At 39.8% G+C, this 21,206-nt stretch overlaps 1 protein-coding gene across 2 annotated transcripts in view; it reads left to right on the top strand.

Annotated features, from left to right (window-relative positions):
* Positions 1-21,206, top strand: part of LOC126248950 (uncharacterized) — a 226,615-nt gene that overhangs the window by 196,121 nt on the left and 9,288 nt on the right. The gene's annotated exons all lie outside the window — the stretch shown is intronic.

Here is a 21,206-nt window from a genome sequence, read left to right as displayed (position 1 = left end):
TCACTGATCCTAATGGTTATCTGAAGTAGATTCTCTGCTGTGCTTCAGACCAAACTTTGAGAGACCAGGAATAGTATAACAGTGACATCTCAGCCAAGTGACTCATCTCATATCCGTGCTAGCCCAACACCTTGCTATGCTGTTTTGAGCCAGTGTAGCACAATAAGAAGACAAAAAAACCCAAACCATAAGATGATGGGTTTTTTTTATTCTGTCAGTGCTTTCTGCTTTCACATATGCAAGCAAGAGGAGTGTGTGGCAGAAACGGAAAGGAAGAGAAAAGCTCTGCACAAACATCAGTCACTCTGGACATCAAACTACACGTCAACTGGTGTAGATCCCTTGAGAATTTACAACTTGCATGACAGCACTACTTTTGATAAATTATGTCTACGCATATCTACTATTCATTATCACCTGAACTTCCCCAACATATACTCGCCTTCATTCCTAACATATTCTACGCAGAAAATGAAAAAGGGAACGGATACTTATTCAGGAATAATATACAAGAAACCCACAAGTGATTACAGAGGTTCAGGAAAGCTCTTTAGAGTTGGAACAAGCTATAGCATTTGCAGGAGCACACACTCGTCCAGTGGACGCCACATGGCAGCTACCCACAGATCCTCATTCCACAGGCTTGGTCACGTGCCGATCTTTGATCACCTAAAGCGACACTACACTGCAGAGTGTGGTCTGTGTGGCAGCGTGGTTGCTTGGTGGTGCTGTCGCACTGGGTACTGAGAAAGCAACTAGCAGTCATGGTCCCTGCAGCATGGCTGGTGCTGGCCAGCATCGTCCACAGTGCTGGGAAGCAGTGTGTAGATGGGGCAATATGGCACTTTGAACTCCAGACCTTGGCATACAATGGTGGGCTGACGATGAAGATAGTGATGGTGGTGATGACAGCTGTTCAGTGGATGTTGGGGACTTTGGCAGTGTAGCAGTCATGTTGTTGCAGTAGCTTGGTCAAACCCGCCTGGTAGCTTGGTTAGCCCTTATTAATAACCTTCCAGTGGCTGACAGTTTGTTTCGCTGTATGGCAATGGAAATATGCACTGACAGTTGACATAATGGTGTCTTGACAAGGTGTTACAAGTATCTTGCCACACATTGACATAATGTGTGGGACACTTTGCAGTTTGGCTGTATCATTACCAGCGTGCCTTTGGGATGGTAATTGGAATGCTGTGTCCCGAATTTCCTTGGCTTCACAGTACTCATCTACATTACGTCTATACTCTGCGAACCACTGTGGAGTGTGTGGCAGAGGGTACACCTCGCTGCACCGGTTATTAGGGGTGTTTCCCATTCCATTCATGTATGGAGTGCAAGATAAATAATTGTTTAAATGCCTTTGCATGTGCTATAATTAATCTAATCTTATCCTCACAACTCCTTTGGGAGTGATATGTAGGGAGTTGTAGTATATTCCTAGAGTCATCATTTAAAGCCTGTTGTTGGAACTTTGTTAGTAGACTTTCTCAGGATAGTTTCTGTCTACCTTCAAGAGTGTACCAGTTCAGTTCTTTCAACATCTCAGTGACCTTCTCCCGTGGGCCAAACAAATCTGTTACTATTTGTGCTGCCTTTCTCTTTATACGTTCAATATCCTCTGCTAGTCTTATTTGGTACTTGATCAGTATTCTAGCATAGGTTGCACAAGTGACTTTTAAGCAATCTGCTTTGTTGACTGACTGCATTTCTGTAGTATTCTACCAATAAGTTGAAGCCTACTGCCTGCTTTACCCATGACTGAGCCTATATGATCATTCAACTTCATGTCCCTACTGAGTGTTACACCCAAGTATTTGTACGCGTTTACAGACTCCATCTGTAACTCACTAATATTATACTCATAGGATACTAGGTTTTTTTTCATTTTGTGAACTCACAATTTTACATTTTTGAACATTTAAAGCAACCCACCAAGCATTGTACCACTCTGAGATCTTATCAAGGCCTGATTGAACATATTGAACATTTGTACTGCTTCATTCAGACTGTACTTTGTGGTAGGTAAGTGCATCATCTGCAAAATGTTTGAGGTTACTGATGATATTGTCCACAAGGTCATTAATATAAAACATAAGAGCAAGGGACCTAACATACTTCCCTGGGCACAGTAGGTGGAACGAGTCACTTTACATTCACATCTCAAATTAATTTGTACATACCATTACATTCTCAACACTTCTAAGGCAGGGTGTATACGACCCGGGAGATCCGGGAAAAACCCGGGAATTTTTTCATCCAGGAGAAAACCGGGAAGAACCCAGGAATTGTTTACAATTCCGGGAATTTTTCATTGTTTTAGTTTTCAGTAAAATTTTTGTGATTTTGAGTGGTAAGAACCAATACTCTAACAAAGGATATTACTGTACCCCGCTACTGCAGAATAACACTGCAGCAACGAAACATGAACGAGAGAGGGAAAAAAAAGGTAAAATAAACTGAAGTTGCAAAGGAAATGCGCCGTATACAACAGCAAAACACAGTGCTCATACAAGTGTTTGCCAACTGCAAAATGTGTCAAAGGCTTTTGGAAGACTATGCAGTGCTTCATAACAACAAATTGCCTCCGATGAGCGTGACGTGACAAGATTTTAAATTAGATTCCTTTGAGCAGTTGCGGGCGGGCTCTTGTGCAAGCGTAGTTGAGTCGTGTATGAGTAGTACCTTCTCCCGCTTCTGGTTACAGAACTGTGGCTTGGCGCCACTACCTAATATTGCCCCGGTTCGTAAATATAATAAATCCGGGCCTGATGCACAGAGCAGTCTGAGTTGTGGTGGGGAGGTGGGTCATCTTCACGTGATCTGTGTTTAAGTTCAGTGATTTTGTTTTCCTCTACGTTTATTGCTCTCACGTTAAATGATGAAACGGATTTTCGTGACCGGGAGATATCAAATGAATTAAAATACGTTCACATAATTACGGATGGCCAAAATATGTCATTAGTTTCAGATTTTATTTCCACCTTTCTGACAGTCAAGCATTAATCGCCTTGCAGAACAATGAAGTTATCTTTGTCGGTTTGCTAAAGAGATTTCGCTTTTATTAATCTTTTCTGCTGAGGTAGTCTGTTTATTTGAAACAAACTGTTTAATTTCACACTGTTGGCTGGTTTCAACTGTTGGCTGATTTCAAGTGCCCGTATGACATTATGCCATAATAAAGCACCAAGCATGAGATAATACAATACTGGTACTCCAAGAAAATTTACATCCGAATCGGGACATACGAATGTGCACTTTAAGCCGAATTATGCATTTTAGTATGGTTCACGAAATTCCGATGCTCTTGAAGTATCCTTTGATGTCTTGTTTCTTTTATGACATAATGTAAGATTTTTTAATGTTTTACATGTATGAACATGTGGCCTTCCTGCGTCATTGCGCGGTGATGACTGTTATCTGGCGCTCTCTTGCAACTGCTGAAACAAACCTATTTCTAACAGGTAGCGGGAAAATATTGTGAACGGTGGTTTGAAAAGCGTTACATACATTAAAAGCAAATTTCCTTGTACGCGAGATGAACTATGTGCGTGAATGTACGATGAATTTCTTAAATAACAAAGCGTTTGACTCTCATTTAAAAATTAATTCTTTGAGGACAGCCATTTAGAAGAATTACGAGCTCAGAAGATCACACATTTATGTCGTTATTAAAAATTTTACAGGCACCTTTGTGTGATGTATTTTAAAGTGTATCACGTGCAGGAAAGATCAACATTATATGTGGAAGGTTCAGATGGCTCTGAGCAGTATGGGACTTAACTTCTGAGGTCATCAGTCCAATAGACCTTAGAACTACTTAAACCTAACTAACCTAAGGACATCACACCCATCCATGCCCGAGGCAGGATTCGAACCTCCGACCGTAGCAGCCCCGTGGTTCCAGACTGAAGCGCTTAGAACCGCGCGGCCACTGCTGCCGGCATTATATGTGGAAGCTTAGCTTCTCTTCCAGCTTATTAATCTTGGAGACCAATATTATATTTTAATAGTATGTACGAGGGCAGTTCAATAAGTAATGCAACACATTTTTTTTCTGAAACAGGGGTTGTTTTATTCAGCATTGAAATACACCAGGTTATTCCCCAATTTTTTAGCTACACAACACTATTTTTCAACGTAATCTCCATTCAATGCTACAGCCTTACGCCACCTTGAAATGAGGGCCTGTATGCCTGCACGGTACCATTCCACTGGTCGATGTCGGAGCCAACGTCGTACTGCATCAATAACTACTTCATCATCCGTGTAGTGCGTCCCACGGATTGCGTCCTTCATTGGGCCAAACATATGGAAATCCGACGGCGCGAGATCGGGGCTGTAGGGTGCATGAGGAAGAACAGTTCATTGAAGTTTTGTGAGCTCCTCTTGGGTGCGAAGACTTGTGTGAGGTCTTGCGTTGTCATGAAGAAGGAGAAGTTCGTTCTGATTTTTGTGCCTACGAACACGCTGAAGTCGTTTCTTCAATTTCTGAAGAGTAGCACAATACACTTCAGAGTTGATCGTTTGACCATGGGGGAGGACATCGAACAGAATAACCCCTTCAGCGTCCCAGAAGACTGTAACCATGACTTTACCGGCTGAGGGTATGGCTTTAAACTTTTTCTTGGTAGGGGAGTGGGTGTGGCGCCACTCCATTGATTACCATTTTGTTTCAGGTTTGAAGTGATGAACCCATGTTTCATCACCTGTAACAATCTTTGACAAGAAATTGTCACCCTCAGCCACATGACGAGCAAGCAATTCCGCACAGATGGTTCTCCTTTGCTCTTTATGGTGTTCGGTTAGACAACGAGGGACCCAGCAGGAACAAACCTTTGAATATCCCAACTGGTGAACAATTGTGACAGCACTACCAACAGAGATGTCAAGTTGAGCACTGAGTTGTTTGATGGTGATCCGTCGATCATCTCGAACGAGTGTGTTCGCACGCTCCGCCATTGCAGGAGTCACAGCTGTGCACGGCCGGCCCGCACGCGGGAGATCAGACAGTCTTGCTTGACCTTGCGGCGATGATGACACACGCTTTGCCCAATGACTCACCGTGCTTTTGTCCACTGCCAGATCACCGTAGACATTCTGCAAGCGCCTATGAATATCTGAGATGCCCTGGTTTTCCGCCAAAAGAAACTCGATCACTGCCCATTGTTTGCAATGTACATCCGTTACAGACGCCATTTTAACAGCTCCGTACACCGCTGCCACCTGTCGGAAGTCAATGAAACTATACGAGATGAAGCGGGAATGTTTGAAAATATTCCACAAGAAATTTCCGGTTTTTTCAACCAAAATTGGCCGAGAAAAAAAATGTGTTGCATTACTTATTGAACTGCCCTCGTATATTAATTTAAACCATTAACTTTTGTTATTTGTGTTTTCGCGCTACTTAAGAGTGATCTTGCTATTGGCTGACTACATCATGTGTTCTATGCTGTGGCCGGCCGGAGTGGCCATGCGGTTCTAGGCGCTACAGTCTGGAGCCGAGCGACCGCTACGGTCGCAAGTTCGAATCCTGCCTCGGGCATGGATGTGTGTGATGTCCTTATGTTAGTTAGGTTTAATTAGTTCTAAGTTCTAGGCGACTGATGATTTCAGAAGTTACGTCGCATAGTGCTCAGAACCATTTGAACCATTTTCCTACGCTGTCATCAGCTGGCGAGATCACGTGACATAAGTTATGAGTGGCTTACAAAAGTGCATCGCAATCTCGATTTCAATGCTTCGAAAAGTAACATGCGGTATTTGGTGGAATTCCAATTTATACCTTCGTAATACAAAAATATGTAGCGTACATATTGCTGCACATAAAAGGTGTTTCAAAACGTGTTTTTCTTTTTCCCCTTAGTTTAGTTTTCTAAAGTGGCCAGAAATTCTACGTCGGTATATAAAACCATAAACATTCAAAGGACTGATGAGTTTTACAGTGCCAAGGAATAGTATACTGTCACTTAACACGTAAAAAGTGTATTTTCGCCTGGGAGAAAGTGTATTTTTAACCGGGAAATCCGGGAATTTTTTTTCCTTGTCCATGTAGACACCCTGAAAGGGTGTTTTTTTTATTTTTTTTATTGGAAAGTTAATTACTGATATCAAATTGTAGGATCCAAATGAGGTTTCCAAATCATTTTTTGTATCAGAATCCCTTAGAAAATCTACATTGAAGCCGCCACATATTATTAACTGCTTGCTGCTGCATGATAGATTGCACAGTAATAAATCCACATTCCTTATAAATAGTTCAAAATTTCCCAGTGGAGATCTATATGCAGTTACAGTTAAAAGTGAGATTTTTTGTGCATTAATTCAAAGGCACACAATTCTATGTGGTGAGCACTACAAAATCTACCTGTCTCACTGTTTTTGGAATTGTGTTCTGTCTTAATGTATATAACAATTTCTCTTTTTCCCATGTTATTTCTGCATGAGTAAGTTGCAATAGTGTAATCTTTTATATGTCAGTTATCTAACCGTGTAGTTGTGTGGTGCTCAGACAGGCACAGGATGTCCCCTGCAGAAATATTGAGTCATGCTGCCTCTATAGCCATCCATAATTGTGAAAGAATCATCGGTGCACGATTTTGTGCATGAGATGACCTCGCAGTTATGTCCCATAAATGTTCAATGGGATTCATGTCGGGTGATCGGGTGGCTAAATCATTTGCTCAAAACTGTACAGAATGTTCTTCAAACCAGTTGCGAACAGTTGTGGCCAGTGACATGGTGCAGTGTCACCTATAATAATTCCATCATTGTTTTGGAACATTAAGTCCATGGATGGCTGCAAATGATCTCCAAGTGGCCAAATGTAACCATTTCCAGCAAATGATCAGTTCAGTTGGAACAGAGAACCCAGCCTATTCCATGTAAACACAGCCCACACCATTGTGGAGTGTGTGCCTCACATGAACCCTACCATCAGCTCTTACAAACTGAAATCAGGACTCATACAACCAGGCCACAGTTTTCCAGTTGTTAGGGGCCCAACCAATATGGTCACAATCCCAGGAGAGGCACTGCAGGTTATGTGGTTAGCAAGGGCACTTGTGTTGGTCATCTGCTGCCATAGCCCATTAACCTCACATTTTGCTACACTGTCCTAATGGATATGTTTGTCGTATGTCCTGCATTGATTTCTGCGGGTATTTCGTAAAGTGTTGCTTGTCTGTTAGCACTGACAACACTATGCAAATGCCACTGCCACTGCTTTGTCCGTTGGGAGAGGTAATGCTTGAATTTGACAAACTCTTGATGCTCTGGATCTTGGAATAATGAATTCCCTAACAATTTCCAAAATGGAGTGTCCCATGCATCTAGCTCCAATTATAAGTCAACGTTCAAATCAAGTCGGAAACATTTTCACATGAATCACCCGAGTACAAATGACAGCTCAGCCAATGCACTGCCCTTTTATACATTGTGTACAAGATACTACCACCATCCATATATGTGAATATTGCTGTCTAATGACTTTTGTCACCTCAATGTATGTTACACTAACTGTGGACATGTGGACCAACATAAATACAGAATGATTATTGACAGTGACAGTGCACTTTGTTGAACATTACAAACTGCAAGCAGCTGTTCTGCCACTGTGCACAATTGTTTCTCAGTGGCGAATAAGTTACAAAGTGTTTGCTCTTGTTACTGATGACACAAGTGTTATGGAGGATGTAACTCAGAAAATGAATGTTGTTCATTTGTGTTGCTCTGCTCTTACACATAATTTAGTATTGTCAGGTGTGTTCAACCACCCTGATTCAGCAGCACAATGTTCCTTAACGGGAAATGGTTTCAAAGTTTGTGTGTTTTTCAAAAGCAGTACCATAACCACTGCAAAACTGGTAGACTGCCAAGTTGAGCTGAACAAGAAAACAGTTAAACACACACACACACCTGAAACAGGAGACCCCCCACCAGGTCGACTTCTATGTTTCTTATGATACAGCACCCAGTACTGATCAAAGAAGCCCTCACAATGGCATTTTCAGATGTCAGCTGTGAGGTTCTGACACTAGAAGGATGGAGTGTTTTGGAAGACTGCCTTCCTCTACTGGGGCCTCTGTTCAAGTTAACAGAAAAACTGTGTGGGTGTACAGTTCACAATATCTTCTGTTGTGGTCCCACTGGCCCAAGGATGCCAAAGAGCAATGACATACGCAGCCCACCTACAAAGGCAAGCACCATGTTGAGAAAACATCTACTGCAGGCCCTGTAAAAAGCAATGACCTGTCATGAATGCTGCGATGCAGATGGAGTCTTGTGCCATGAGGTTGAGAGTTGTGGAGCTCCCCTAAATAGGTCAGGTGTGCACTACACATCAGAGGCAGCTACGCAAGTAACTGATGTGTGTGTCATGAGTGTGCAAGGCCTTTTTAGATTAGGTGACTCTCCATCCAGTGCGGATGAGAACTGTGGAAAGCCAAGAAGTATCAGTGTAAGATCCAAAGAAATACCTCCTGCAGATGATAGTATCAAGATCCTAATGGTTAACTGCCAGAGCATTTGCAACAAAGTGCCAAAGATCAAAGCACTCCAAAAAAGCACTGAAGCTCACATAACATTAGGTTCAGAAAGCTGGTTAAGACTGAAGTTAATAGTAGTGAGATCTTTGGAGAAAAATTAAGTATATATTAAAAGACAGGGAAGTGGGAAATTGAGGTAGTGTATTTGTCGCATTAGACAAGAAACTTGAATCGTCCCAGATAGAAGTTGAAGCTGCATGTGAGATTGTTTGGGCGGGGGTGGCAAAATGTTATAATAGTGTCCTTCTATTACTTACCAGATTCTCCTCTTGATGTAATAAAAAACTTTAGAGGAAACCCCAGTTCATTTGTAAGTAAGTTCTTTATTGATACTGTAATCATTGGAGGAGACTTTAATCGTCCAACAATCAATTGGGATAGGAACAGTTTTGTTAGTGGTGGATGTGACAAGACATTCTCAGAAACATTACTAAATGCCTTCTCCGAAAACCACCTACAATACATAGTGCAGAATCCAACTCATGATGGAAATACATTAAGTGTAGTGGCAACAGACAGACATAGCCTCCGTGAGGAAGCCCACATTGAAACTGGTATCAGTGACCATAATGCAGTTATAGCAATAATAAATACCAAAATACAAAGAGCAACTAAAACAAGAAGAAATATTCATATTTCAGCAAACTAGACAGAGAAACAACAGTGTCATACCTCAGCGAGGAAACTGAAACTTTTAGCTCAGGACAGAAGCATGTGGAAGAACTATGGCTCAAATTTAAAAGAATAGTTGACCTTGCACTGGACAGATATGTACCCAGAGGGGCAGTTCGTAATGGGAGACATCTTCCATGGTATATAGTCACTGTAAAGAACCTTCTAAAGAAACAGAGACTACTGCATGATAGGTATAAAACAAAGCTTAGGGCTATAGATAGAGAGATACTGAATGAAATGAATTTGAAAGTCAAGAGAGCAATGCATGAAGCCTTCAGTGACTACTGTAGCAGAATATTGTCAAATGATCTTTCACAAAACCTAAAGAAATTCTGGTCATACATAAAGGCTATTATTGGCACCAAAGTTTGTGTCCAGTCCTTGATGACTGAAACTGGAACTAAAGCTGATAGTAGCAAAGCTAAATCAGGAATGCTTAACTCTGTTTTAAAATGTTCCTTTACAAAGGAAAAAACCAGGAATATTGCCCCAAATTAATTCTCATACCACTGAAAAGATAAGTGACATTGATATTAAACTTCCTGGCAGTTTAAAACTGTGTGCCCGACCGAGACTCGAACTCGGGACCTTGCCTTTCGCGGGCAAGTGCTCTACCAACTGAGCTACCGAAGCACGACTCACGCCCGGTACTCACAGCTTTACTTCTGCCAGTACCTCGTCTCCTACCTTCCAAACTTTATAGAAGCTCTCCTTCTGTAAAGTTTGGAAGGTAGGAGACAAGGTACTGGCAGAAGTAAAGCTGTGAGGATGGGGCATGAGTCGTACTTGGGTAGCTCATTTGGTAGAGCACTTGCCTGCGAAAGGCATAGGTCCTGAGTTCGAGTCTCGGCCTGGCACACAGTTTTAATCTGCCAGGAAGTTTCATATCAGCGCACACTCCGCTGCAGAGTGAAAATCTCATTCTGGACATTGATATTAGTCTCAGTGGTGTTGAGAAACAGCTGAAATTGTTAAAACTGAACAAAGCCCCAGGGCCCGATGGAATCCATATCAGATTTTATATCCAGCTAGCCCCTCTGTTAATTATAATCTATCGTAGATCCCTCGGATAGAAAACTATGCCAAGTAGCTGGAAGAAAGCACAGGCCACACTTGTCTATGAGAAGGGTAGCAGACGTAATCCACCAAACTACCATCAAATATCTCTGACATCCAATTGTTGTAGAATCTCAGAACACATTCTGGGCTCAAACATAATGCGGTATCTCAAACAAGATTTCAAAAACATGGATGATGTGAAACAAAACTCACACACACAAATTTGAGTTTTGTGGAGGTCCTGCAGCACCATGACCAGCCCTGGGTAAACACTGCTGTGAGCTTTGTGAATACAGAGTTGAGCAGGCTGCTGCTGACTGAAACAATACCTCATATGAGTGCAGTGCCAGTTGCTACAGTTGCGAGATGGGAATATACTCATACTAAACATGGCCTACAGCTGCGTAGGAGAGGAAAAAACAGATTGGCAAGCTTCTTGCAGATAACATATGGGGGGATGGGGCCACCATCACACATTGCAAGATCCCCGTGGTTACTGTTGTCAGAGGGGCATCTTATTCAGGCAACCTCCTTTGAAAGAAGTGAAAATAGTAGAACAACTCAACACAATTCTTAATAATGCACGGAAAAGTAAAGTTAGCTTATTTCATCAAAATATTAGAGAACTGAGTAATAAGGTAAAAGAGCTTCCTGTATGTTTGCTAAACAGTGAAAACAAAAACTTTGAAAATCTGCAATATTAGAAACATAGTTTGATTGTCCATTTGAAAGTGTTAACAAATAACTTAAAGATATTTTAGCATACTAGATACTGAATAGTTCCTTGCCGTTTTTTGAGTTGATACGTATGTTAGAATCAGCAAATTGATGTATGCAGATACAACCTGCGTGTTGTCACATATTTTGCTTTTGCCACTAAGTCACATGAGCTGTAGAGACCGTTATGCCTTACACCGCATCTGGCAAAATTGCCCCTTGACCACCTAAACTGTCAATACCAATCATTTGTATCACAAACTTACTGTTGGGGTCTGCCAAGCGGGACATGTTCTTTTGGGCTTTCTGCATTTTCATCTGTATTATGCTAGGCACCATACATGACTGTACCAGAATTATACCCCTCTCCCCCCTTTCCTGTTCCATTTGTGGATGGTATGTTTCCATTTGCAGTTGGTATGTGAGTAGGAAGAGTGTTAGTACCCCTCCATATACTCTCAAATCCCTCTAATTTTCTCCCGTGGTCAGGAAGTTCTTGAAACGTTTTTAGGGGCAGACTCTCTGCAGTGCACTCTGTTATTTATTTCAGAAATTTTCATTGGAAAGTGTTGAGAATTTCTGTGACAGTATCATGAACATTAAACAAACTCACAACAGTCATGTAGATCTTCTTTGAAACTTTTCTAGCTCTTCCTTTGACACTAAGGTGTCTCATGCCAATGAACAGTACATAAGAATTGCTCAAACGAGGGTTTAATGAATTGCACCTCCACAAAATTCTGCCACGAAATTTCAGTGTGTGATCTATCTCCCTCATGGTTAGATTTATATGGTTGTTTCACGTTAAATTGCAAAGACGGATACTCCCATATACTTGATAGTTGTGACTGATTCCTGTGACAATTGTCAGTGATATAGTTTTTCATATATTTACACACATTACATTATAAATCTTTGAATGTTGAGGTGCAGAAAGAGGAGCCAGACCTAGCAACCTACAATTTTTTTTTCGATGAACTTTAACATATTAATCAACAGGGAACTTGAACAGGTGTAGACCACTACACTTCCATTAAAAAATTTTGGTCAGATTTCATGATGCAGGATCCATTTTGGACCAGGTGGAATCATTAGACTAATCAAAAATGAGGAAATTTTATTCATACATTTCAGGCTGCACTGTACTAGACTTTGATGACACTTTTGATCATTGGCACAGACTGTATACTGTGTTGTATGTATTTATTAATTTACTTTTTTCTGTGTTTTCTCACAAAATATATCATCTCTACTCCCTCTCTGCCTCTTGTTTCTTGAAGACTCCTCATGTTCTTCCTGTCATGGTAAACCTTCAAGGATGTCTAATGGCATTCACCATACAAGCAGTTATGTGCTCTGATGTAATTTTTGTTAGGTAATATTTCATATGTACACACACTTAGTTTAGTAAAATTGTATTAATATTTGTGGTACCTTAATTTGTTATGGTCTCTAATTGACATCTAATAATAATTGTGTATTCATATGAAAATTTCACTAATCACATAGAAAGAAACAACCCTGTCTCATTGCTAGAAAGAGGGAAAGAGAGAGATACTCCAGCAATAATGATTTAACACTTGTGATTGTTTTTTCATCTTCATATTCTCCTAAAAAAGGTTAATATATGAGGGGTAAAAACCACAAGCAAACCTTTAGTCTCCGCCAAAGGAACATATGCTACTAACTGTTTTCTTTGTTCACAATAAAAAATATTTAATTGAAAATAACAGTTTGTAAATTTCAAATCGGCTGTCATATCTCACCACAAAGTGAAATGTATCCTAAGAAGTGCACTGTTGACTATGATATGAATGCAGGTCATTCACCATATGGCCACCGCCACTATCAGCAGGGGATCTTCTCCCAGAGTATATCTACAATGGATGAAAATAGCTAAGTCTTTAATTTTTTGGTAACTATTTGGTTGCAGCTTGATATATGTAAATAAAATTTCCTTATTTTTGAGGAGTCTGATGGCTCCACTTGGTCCAAAATGGAAGCATTGAGACCTCAATCCTTTCACAGGGGCTATTTTCAGCATTCTCAGATTAGTATAGCAGAGTGTATCAAAATCAGTATGTTGTAGGGCCTGGTCTCTACTTGTCATATGCAAGTTTTCGCCAAGTGCTGCATGTCGTAACAATTTTTTATGTGACCTCCCTGTAATACAGTTCATTTTTCTGTCTGTCCGACATTTTATATCACTGGCTAAGTGATCAAAAATCTTTGTTGGAGCATTGTGTATTCCTTTTTCTGCTAAAGACAACATTAATGTGGAGTAATGAATGTCATTTTTCCTTCTGGTATTGTAATTATGTACCTCATTTTTCATCTTGAACTGTAGTGAATTATGTACTACAAACTTCATGAGGGAATAAATATACTGTGAAGCAGTATTCAGAATACCCAACTCCTTAAACAGATGTCTACAAGATGAACGTGGATGACCACATGTTATTACGGCACATTTTTGCATAATGAAGTCTTTTGTTATTAAAGATAAGTTATCCCAGAAAATTTTTCCATATGACATTATTGAATGAAAATATGCCAAATATGTCAACTTATTGATTTGTCCCCTTCCAAGATTTGCAATGATTCTAAGTGTGAATGTGGCTGAACTGAGTTGTTTTAGGAGTTCCAAAATGCACTTTTTTTCCAATTTAAATTCACATCAATATGGACTCCTAAGAATTTTGAAGTTTCTACCCTATTTATTATTTCCTTACCATATGTTACACTTACCAATGGTGTAGTACCCCTAGATCTGCAGAACTGAATCCGCAAAAAGAACTAATTCTGTTTGTTGTATATTAGACAGAAGATTATTCACATATATGAAGAACAATAGTGGACCTAAACTTGAGCCTTGGGGAACCCCATACATGATTTCTTCCAGTCAGAATTATGTCCCGTGACTAGATTGGTTGAATTTCTAAGTATACGTTTCTGCATTCTGTTGATTAGATATGACATATGTTGGTTGTCTATACTAACAATCTCATAAATCTTCAATTTATTTAAAATAATGTTTTAAACACCTCGGAGACTTTAAACTGTTTTCCATGAGGTTTTATATAGATATTGTAAAAAATAGCAGCCCCATCACACTTCTTGTGCTACACAGGATACTTAGCTTCATGTGTGGAAATAGCTCCCCATAAGAACAATATACTATTTAATTTATCAGGTGACAGTGCGGAAGCATGAGCTGTGGCAACATCCTGGGCTCCACTGTGTACAGCCTTCTGGATCTTGTGGACAGACAGACCAATTCAGATTCCATATTACTTGAGCTTGTAGGATCCATGTTAAGCTTACAGAGAAGTTTTATTTTGGGTGTATAAAAAATCATGATACACAACCAGAAAGTATATTCCCAGATTCTACAGCTAATTGTCAGCAGTTAAATAAATCTATAGGTCTGTGCATACACTATTTATTCAAAAGACACTGCTGTGTAATGCCGTATTGACCATTAGTTATCACGAGGGGCAGACCAGTCAGTGTGAAAGGAGGTGAGGAGTATTGTGTCGTCAGTAGAGAAACAGTAACAGCAGAAGGGGTGAGTCAGGAGAGCTCAGTGACTTTGAACATAAAACTAATCATTGGACATCATCTGAGTAACAGATCCATTAGGAACATTTCAGCCCTTCCAAAAAGCTACCGAAACCAACTGTTGATGATGTGGCTGTGAAGTGGAAACACGTAGGAATAACCCAGCTAAACTGAGATCAGGCAGACTTCATGTACTGACAGACAGGGACCACCAAGCACTGGAGAGCTTGGTTTAAAAATTCACACACAATCAGCAGAAAGAATCACTTGTGAATTCCAAAGTGCTACTATCAGTCCAGCTGGCACAATGACTGTAGGGAGTTAAAAACAATGAGTACAATGGTTGAGCAGCTCCTCATAAAACACATGCATGCAGTGAGTGCTAAGCAATGCTAGAGGTGATGTAAAACGTGATGCCACTGGGCAGTGGATGACTTGAAACAAGTGATTTGGAGTGATGAATCACGCTATTCCCTTTGGCAGTCCGATGGTAGCATTTGGGTTTGGCAAATGCCTGGAGAACATTACCTTCTGTCATGTGTTGGGCCGACAGTGAAGTATGGAGGACATGGTGGTATGGTATTGTCATGGTTAGGGTGCAGTTCCCCCATCACACTTTAAAAAACTACTTGTGAGGATACAGTCATGATTTCAAAATACCATTTATTTAAAATAATTGCTTTCGGCCATCTTGAGAGTGATTGCACCATCTGCTGGAACTTGTGATGTGCTGAGCATCTGCCTGTTGTCAAGAGCAGAGCACTTATTGTGCAGATGCTCAGCATGTCACCAGTTTCAGCAAATGGTGCAGTCAATCTGGAAGTGGCCTACTGTATGTGCCGATACAGGTCATTTTAAATGATGTTTTGAGATCGTGACTGTTTCTTCATAAGTAATTATCACAAGTAAGATCACTGATATTCCCAACCATGTTGGTTAAAAACTTTAAAAAAACGCTAAATGGAGAGGAATTTTACAGCATTGTATACTGTGTACAGTAGAGGAACAGTCTGGAGATAATGATTGTTTGTATCAGCATGTCAATGCACCCTATCATAAAGCAGCATTTGCATGGCAATGGTTTGTGAACAGTAACATAACCTAAAAATGAACTGGCCTTCTCATAGTCCTGACCTTAATCCTTTTTAACACCTTTGGGATGAAGTAGAACATCAGCTTCGCTCTAGGTCCCAGCGTCCAATGCCACTACCTTTTCTGGTTTCAGCTCTTGAGGAAGAATGGGCTGCCGTTCCTCTACCAAAATTCAGACACCTCATTGAAAGTGTCCCCGGTAGAATACAGGCTGTCATCAAGACGAAGGGAGGACACACCCCGTATTAGCCCTTAACTCATGACGTGTGGTCTCTCAGACTGCGCAAAAATTTTCTAACTCACTTTCCATGGTCAGTTCCGGCAGAATGCCCTTCTTTAATCACCAATTCTACAAGATTTTCTTGTTCATTGCACTGTCACTTTCTAGTTTGTTTGGACATACGTTGTAGTCTCCTAGACCATGCCTTGTCAATCTACATACCATTTTTCTTTAGTATAGTACAAAATGTGTTCACAGGAACCTGTCAGTTTTAACAGTCCTAGCTCTGATGAAATTGCTAGTCAATGGATGTAAAAAGATGTCAATGATATAGTTCAAGGGATAGACAAAAAAGACCATGCTTTTAGAGTAACTAGTGATCACAGTTCTGCTAGCAGAGGATCATTCAGTGGCAAGGGATGTCTGTATTTGGGTGGAAGAACATCTATGAGAAGAAGACATGAAAGAAATATTAAGGAAGAAAAATTAGGGTTTAAAGCCCCATTGACACTGAGGTCATTAGACCTGGGACACCAGTTCGAATTGGGGAAGGAAATCTGTGTTCTTTTCAAAGGAACATCTCGGCATTTGCTGTGAGTGTCTTAGGGAACTCGTGCAAAACCTAAAACTAGGTGGCTGAATGGGGACTTGAACCACCATCCTTCTGAATGTGCTTTGTCGCAGCCCTACCACACTCAGTACATGAAATAGAAGTGAGTGAGAGGAAAAGTAAGTGTATTGGTAATGATGTCAAATCATGGAAATTGTTGGTCCATTTTCCTTATATGCCAGGGTAACCAGTGAATGGTACTTTAGCCATGCTGTGAAACCAGTTTAGTATGGGACATGTCCACACTCTCACAGTATTGTGTGCTTAATTGTCTGTGCTGTAGATGCATTCATGTAATACTGAACATCTTTCCATAACATCATGAAGGTAGCCCAAGCCAGACATGACCAAATTGTTTCTTTCTATGTGGTTTCTACAAATAACGGTTGTGCCACAGGAAACCCAAAAGTGCACTACAACACAACGCTATCTTTGTGAAGTTACACATTCTCTAAAGATTTGTCTTGAACTATGGTAATGATGGAAGCTACTTTATCTCTAGTAATGATGATACTGAAATGTCTTGGGGAAAATTTAATTATAAGATCTATAAGATTACGTATTGTACAGGGCTTCCCCATTACATCCAACACTGGGGTGCTATTCCAATACTAGAGAGCCCTGGCAATAGTGACAATGTAGGGGGAAAATAAGCTGAAGATATGAATTGAAGTTTGTGTTGGGGAGGGCATTTGACTTGGGTAGTTCGTGCAGCAATGTTGACCATACTGCTGTGGTGGTGTAATGGTTAGCATTTGTGCCTAGTAAGCAAGAAGACCCATGTTCGAGTCCTGACTGTGGCACAAATTTTAATTCATTTCTTCAGATTCCGTCAACATCATAGAGAATGATTGTAAATAATTATCGTTATTGTAGATAATGATGAGACCTAAATGTCTTGAGGAAAATTTAATTATAGTATCTGTTTTTTGTGGAGTGTTATCATCAGTGTATTGGGACAACTTCAAAAACTTTGATGTAAAAGAATGTGTGGAAAATGTTATCCATTACAGATACTTGCTTGTTGCAGTTATTACTTTTATATGGATTCTGTAAAGATGTTCTTTCAAACAGATGTGTGATAAAATACATAGAATGACATTATATGTTCCCTCTGTACGTGAAACACCAAATAACAGAAAGACAGATGATCAAAAGGTGGATGTGGTTTTACCAAAAATTTTTAGATATATATTTGACCCAGTAAAGTTACTGAAAAGTGAAAAATATAGAATGTCATTTTAAAAAATGGCACCAAGTATTTATTTGGTCAGTACTCAACCCATTATTTTGAACAAAACTAAACCCCTCTGAACAAGAAATCCGATGAGCATGCCACAAGGCAAAATGTGCACAGAGATGTGCAGAAGAGCACTGGATGAACCAGAAACAAGGGAACCACCTGATAAATGGAAAGATCCTATTCGTAAAGAGAATGTAAAGAGGGAGTTGACAAAAAAAGAATGGGTAATGGTAGTCAGTGACAGAAAAATGTGGAAAAGACATATTGAGTAAGCATAAGGTCAATTGGTTCAAAGTGGACAATGATAGAGAATGGTTTTTAAATATACCTTATTAATTTTAACTACATATATCTTACAACATTTTACTATAAGTACTGACAGCTGCACTGTCCAAATGGACACCAGATGGCTAAATACCCAAGAACATTTTAAGATTTCTTCTTGTCATCCAAAAATTCATAAGGCACACTTCTTGTGACCATGAATATGTGAATTTTATAATTATTTTTGCGAATGCTTATCATGTCTTCTGTATTTTTCATATACAAATTTATGGGAAACCACCTGAAACCAACAAAGCTGTTACCAGCATGCCAAATGTGATCATTTCTAAGTAATTTTTTGAGCCATGTCCAAGTACTTAGTAAGTTGTTTAGTTGGCTATTAAAATAACTTATAAGTGTGCAGCTGAGTAATACCATCAACAACTACTAGTATTTTGGCAGTTGAACAGTTTGTCATTTTCAAGGTACAAATCTAAACCCTTGATGCATAGAGTTGTAGTGACACTGAAACCAAAAAAGTGGCTGAAGAACAACAGAATACACACAGAAGAACAACAGAATACACACAGTCAACAATTAACATCACTACACAGCCAAAGATGACCAACATCAGACATTAATGATAGTGAAACATTAACTGACAACAGGCAAGCAAGTACCACTAATTCTGTCCATGTTCTGTTTAACTGAGGAGAGAGCAGATTTCCAAGCATAATTCGGCATAAGCTTCCACTCTGATTATACAGTCACAGTGATCTGTGGGTGCATTTGTACCTGGAAAATGAGAGGGTGTTCACCTATCAAAATATCTGCAGTTCTCAGGGATGTTACCTGTCTGCATTCACGTAAGATATACAAACATCTAATATGCTGGGAGAAGCTCAAGTCTCATGTATTATTGTCGAAGAAACCTGTGTAGCATACTTTGTGTTGATTTTCCACATAAATGCATAAGCGCACACAGCCACAGCACACTGATATCACATGGTATATATCATTCTGTATTAGAAAGCAGTTCTTGAGTCAAGGCTTTAGAAAGAAATTGTTGCTCATTTCAGAAATGCGTATGAAAGTGGAGTTTGTTTTTGAGAGTCATTGACATCTGCCAGTCATTGTACCAAAAAGAGTGATTCACATCTGCCAGTCACTGCACCAATCTTGATCCTCTGCAGATATTCCTGCATTTCACTACTGTATTCTGACATTGTCACCTCCCTATAGAAAATTGCATGGTGCATGATTTCTGTTTGACAAGGATGGTGTATCCACAGCTTTTGTCAATGCTGGTGACAAATAGACATGAATTTTTCATCTCGGTTGGTGTATAACAGGGAATTGGTGATGATAAATCTGTTAGAACACCTCTGAATATGGTTGTAAATAAGAATACAAAGACAGGTAGGAAGATATTTCTCTTTTGCAAGAGTGACAAGAAACAGATTTTAGATCACCTTATAGGTCAACATGAAAATCTCATCTCCAGCACTGTCAATGTTGAATGCCAGTGGACAAAGTTCAATATGCTTTAGATTGGTATGTGCCACCCAAAGTTGTGAGGCATGGAAAATACCCTCCATGATTCGACCATCATGTTAAGAAACCTGCTATGAAAGTTAAGACAGCTGCACTGCAAATTAAAAGTAGCTGAAGCCTCACAGATGATCAAAAACTAAACAAAGCCAAAATTAACATGAAGAGGGCTATATGTGAAACATTCAACAAACTCAAAAGTAAATTCTGTTTACTGACTTTATAGAAAATCCTTATAAGTTTTGGTCTTATGTTAAATCATTAAACAGATCAAAGCCATATGTGCAGACATTCTGTGACTGTAGTGCCACTGAAATGGAGGATGACACAGAAAAGACCAAAATATTAAATACCTTTTTCTAAAACTGTATCACAGCAGAAGTTCACTCTGTAGTTCCACCTCTAAATTGTCACACAAATGACAAAAGGCAGATGTCAAAATAAGTGACCATCAGATATAAAAGCAACTGAAATCGCACACAGGGGAAAGGCCACTGGACTGGGTTGCCAATTTAATTCTGCGTAGAGTATGCAGGAGCACTTTCCCCTCTTCTAGCCAGTGTGTGTTGGAGGTCTCTGGGGGAGTGAATCATTTTTAATGACTGGAAAAAAGGACAGATTATTTCTGTCTTCAAAAAAGGGTCATTGAACAGATGCACAAAACTATAGGCTTATATCTCTGACGTTGATCTGTTGTAGAATTTTGGAACATGTTTTATGCTGGTGTATTATGTTATTTCTGGAGACCGAAAATCACCTACATAGAATAAATACTAGTATTGAAAACAATGGATATGTGAAATCCAGTCCACATGAAAACCAGAAAGCATTAAATACAGGCAGCTAGTTAGATGCCATGTTCCTTGACTTCTGGAGGACATTCAGCACAGTTCCCCACTGCCGCATAAATGAACAAAATATGAGTGTACAGGGTATCAGATCAGCTGTGTGACTGCATTGAAGAGTTTCTAGCAAACAGAACACTGTATGTCATTCTCAGTAGAGAGAAGTCATCAGACATGAAACTAACTTTTGGTGTGCCCCAAAGGAGTGTTTCAAAATGTAATTATATAAATTACATAGTAGCTAACATTGAATGTTCCATGAGACTTTTCGTGGATGATGCTGTTGTATACAAAGAAGTCACAACGCTAGAAAATTGTAGCAAGATGCAGGAAGCCCTGTAGAGGATCAATATTTGGTGCAGGGATTGACACTTAACCATCAGTATAAACAAATGTAACATACTAAGCATAAATAGCCAGAAAGACTCATTATTGTTTGGTTACATGATAGTAGAATAATCACTGGAAGCAGTTGCATTCATAAAATATGTAGGAGTATGCGTATGGAGTGATTTAAAGTAGAATAACTACATAAAACTAATCACAGGTGAGGCAGGTGCCAGATTGAGATTCATCTGAAGAACCCACAGGAAATGTAATCTGCCCGCAGAGTAGATAGCGTATGAAACCTTCATTTGACCAATACCTCAATAGTGCTCATCAGTCTGGGATCTGTACCGAATAGGATTGATAGAGTAAATAGTGAGGATCCAAAGAAGAGCAGCATATTTAATTATGGGTTCATTTAGTAAGCACAAAAATATCACAGAGATACTCAATGCAGAGATGCTGAGTGCAGTGGCAGATGCGGGAAGAGAAGCATTCT

This window comes from Schistocerca nitens, chromosome 3 (assembly GCF_023898315.1).
Source record: "Schistocerca nitens isolate TAMUIC-IGC-003100 chromosome 3, iqSchNite1.1, whole genome shotgun sequence".
Lineage (NCBI taxonomy): Eukaryota > Metazoa > Arthropoda > Insecta > Orthoptera > Acrididae > Schistocerca > Schistocerca nitens.
This window is presented reverse-complemented; position numbering and strand designations above follow the sequence as displayed.